Genomic DNA, 3,953 nt, shown 5'->3' on the forward strand with positions numbered 1-3,953 from the left:
ACTAGTCAGGTACAAGCTTTTGTTTCTCAATGCCAGACTTCTAAATATTTATCAGACTACTGTTAAAATCATTAAAAACCTAATCTTGGACCAGAGCATTAGTTATAATACTGTTATGCATTCGTAAAAAAGATGGTTTTTCCAACTGGATGCTTCTGGTCCTGAGAAATATTTTATGTATATTACTGAAGGCAGACTGTGGTTCTAACAGAACTTACATTTAAGTACTTTTTAAAAAAGTGACAGACCAAAAAGTCCATCTATTAATTTGCCCACAGTTAAAAGTGTCTTTGAACGTTGGTTTATAATTAGCATCTTAAGAAAAGTAGTGGCGTGCCCTATTGAGTGGTATCACTGAGTAAATGCTACACTTTAAAACATCACCCTCACAAGTCTGTTCATTGTACGTATTGTTACTTAGGGTTTTTATTCATTCATTTTATACCCACCACTGAATTCCTATGGTCAGAAATTTTATGGACTATATCACTGGGGAGAAAATGAACATGGTGGGTATTCCTGGAAGTTGTAGGGATCTGAGCAAACATTTACTCTAGGGTTAGCTCCCTCTCCTAAATGCATGAAGTCCTTCTACACTTAATTTCTCCCCTTAAAGTAGAGACATGGCTTACTCTGTAATAACAAGGTGATCTTCTGCTACGTTTGTAGTCAACAGTGACTTCGGCTTAGCAGTCAAAAAAAAAAGCTGTCCTGAATGTGACAATTTTGCCCATCTAGAATGTGTTCATCCTGATACTGTCTTTCCAAATACATACAAGTAAATACCCGAGATCACCCCATCAATCCATTCCTATTAAGTTCCTATTTTATCATGAGGAAAATGTTTATATTCTGTTAAGTCAGACTTGCAGTAATTGATAAATTTCTCATGATGCTACAACCACCCCCATTCATTTCTAATATCTTATTCAATTGCAATGGCTGAAAAATCTTCCACAAAAAGCATGTTTGGGAAAATATATGTAACACAATTTTCTCACAAAGCAACTTTCTGAAAACTGATTAACTAAATTGATGATCACTTTTGATTGCCAAGTAGTCTGCAGAAACAAAATCTTGCGTCTGTTTGTTTAGGTAACTCAAGTTTCTTGTTTAACAATCAGAATGCTTTAAGGATACATTTTTCACCCCAAGGAAGGGACTTGACTCTTGGATTTAAGACCCATTCCTTGACAATATATACAAAATTTCTTTTAACTTGTCATCTGTCCATTCTTTGAAGCTGTCAAAGCCAAGAACCCATAAACAAATCACAAATAGCAATAACCTACATTAGTTAACATTCCCCTTTTAACATGTTGACATTTTTACTAAGGATTAGTTATTTTTGCATTTCCATTTCTCATATCCCATGACATTCCATATAAATTGCATTATTGCTTTATAGGCCACACAACATTCAAAAGTATGTTTATATGCATTGCCTGTTTTCCTTGATCTCTTATTGATAAGAGTTTGATGCTGATTTTACTACAGAAATTTAAGTTTGAAAATACCAGTTAGTATTTCTTCTCAGAACTTAATTGTTCACATCACTAATCACTACATGCATATTTAGCTCTGATTATATTGCTCAAAAACTGCACCCATTATCAGAACAGTGCAAATGATATTTAATTTTAAAAGTAATTATAATGGCTTGAATTCAAAGTTATTCAAATGAACACTGTCAAGTAATTTCACTTGAGTGTGTATATATTTCATCACCACTGTTTACATTACCCATCAATTCTTCACAATTTCTTTATATCATCGTTTTCCCTCCCAAATCCCCAAACTAAGAATGCCAAATAGTCTTGGAAACCCACAGCTCCATAATATGTTTCAAGAACACATTTGTGAACTCACAAAAATGTTCATCTTTCAACTTTGACAATGCAGTTCTTACTTAAGTCAAACAAACCCGTCCTAAAATCCCAACAAATAATTCTGAGAATTAACTTAAACACCTTGACAGTGTCCCTTAAAAAAGGGTTATGACAGTAAAGTGCCAATAGGCATGGCAATGACCTCTTTGATGGGATCATTTAACTCCTTGGAACTGGGAAACACCAGCACCAAAGATTACACTGAGATTCAATTTTACTGAAGGCTACATTTAGTTTACCCACTTTCCACAACCTATTATACTCATTATATGTTAGAATGAAATGTAAATGTTTTGTGTAGCCCTCAAACTTACACTAAGATTTGAAAGAGATGTACTTTAAAAAAGCACGGGGTAATATATAAAATCAGTGGCAGAAAGTTTCGTTAAGCACCAGGAACTAATTTTTGTCACCCCATACTCATTTTGTAGGTAAGTTTCAATAACCGGCAAGGCACATTTACATATATTCCAATGAATACTTATTGACAAATTTTAAATTACACTCTATGTCCCAGCTATCCCAGTAACTGACATACAACATACTAAAACGGTTTATTAAGGTAACATAAAAAAACCAATTAATGTGAAACATACAGGCTATTGGCAACCACTATTCTAAAATTATGTAAGTACAAATAAACATACTGAAATGTGTGCAATTCTAAGTTTTTAAACCAGAATATTTCTACACTAACACACATTTATATTAATGACACATAAAAAAAATAAAAACTTTATTACAAAAATAAGTTACACTCGCCTCCAGCTTACAGTATAAAACAATTTTATTTGCAGGAATGCAAAATGATTGTTTGCCATGAGCATTTTGAACATATGACATGTCTAATTTTGTTAAATTTGCATTTACTGGGGGAACTGGTGTGTATAAAACCTTAATTAAGTATAATAAGCTCTGATCTTCATCGTGGTGCCTATTGGGTATGTGATATAACTGCAGTATCCCTTTGGGGAAGGGGAAAAGGGATTTCTTTATACCAAGTCCTAATTAAACTATAATTTCACTTTTGACTTTAAGCTATCAATTTAGGACTTGGCAAAAATTTTTTGAGGGTGATTCAAGAGAGGATGCTTCACCACTGAACACTCACTGTCATCAAGGTGCTTTAGAAAATTAAAAACATAGCACAAATGATTGTACTCTATTCTACAAGTTATCATGACCTGCATAAGAAATGGAAAGCTGATTCACATTTTTGCAGTGATCAGCAATAAGAAATGCACTAATGAAACATACCTTTTACCTAAAAAGCTAAACTACAGCCATATACTAATTTCTATGATTTATGAAAAAACTTCAAAATATCCAAATGTCAGGCTTTGCTGTACAATTGTCAGTTTTAGTCTGACTTTTTATAAAGGGACACTGCAGTATTTAGTACAAGTTCGGATGCACTTTTTTTGAACATCTGATGTCTTACAAAAGTAACATCTTGCTAAACTATTATACATCCAAATAACTACAATATCTGAAGAAGCAAGGCTGCTTTTTCAGCCACAAAATACGACAAAAGCAAGGCCTGTTATGATGGTCATGAGGAAGTCTTACAAGCCTCTGAAACTAAAGGCAACTAAGAATGTTACATTTGGTATATTAAAATCTTACCCTCATATCATTTAACAAGCCTTGCTTTTATCTACAAAGATTTTCTATGTACAGTACAGACAGGGTATAGTTCAATCCTCTGCTACTGAGGTAGTTAACCAACCCTTTAAAAAAGGTTCTGAAAAGAACCACTATCTGGAATGCCTGACTAACCAGCTCTGATGATTACACCTGAAACTGCATATCTGAACACAATTCAAAAGTGATTACTATAAAAAAGATATAGACAATCATGATTAACCTTGGTGAGCAGAAATAAAATTTAAGGATACCAACAATGGCATTCATCTATACCACTGCAATAAAATTTAAATGCACAAATTCAAGAGAATATTTCAGAAAACCACTGCTGGGATCCTTAATTTAAAAAAACAGGGGAAAAATCTACTTAGAGCAGATTTTTTAAAGAGAAGAACTTTATTCTTTATTAAGATACCA

At 33.2% G+C, this 3,953-nt stretch overlaps 1 protein-coding gene across 3 annotated transcripts in view; it reads right to left on the bottom strand.

The window, feature by feature from the left end:
- Window positions 1-2,424: 2,424 nt before the first annotated feature.
- The window catches only part of LOC103657449 (synaptotagmin binding cytoplasmic RNA interacting protein), a 27,795-nt gene continuing 26,266 nt past the window's right edge, over window positions 2,425-3,953 (bottom strand). For all 3 annotated transcript variants that reach the window (XM_008684890.2, XM_040643719.1, XM_040643718.1), the window contains exon 12: window positions 2,425-3,953. This exon is cut by the window's right edge. The gene's annotated coding sequence lies outside the window, so the exon portion shown is untranslated.

Source organism: Ursus maritimus, unplaced genomic scaffold (genome assembly GCF_017311325.1).
Source record: "Ursus maritimus isolate PB19 unplaced genomic scaffold, ASM1731132v1 scaffold_29, whole genome shotgun sequence".
Classification (NCBI taxonomy): Eukaryota; Metazoa; Chordata; class Mammalia; order Carnivora; family Ursidae; genus Ursus; species Ursus maritimus.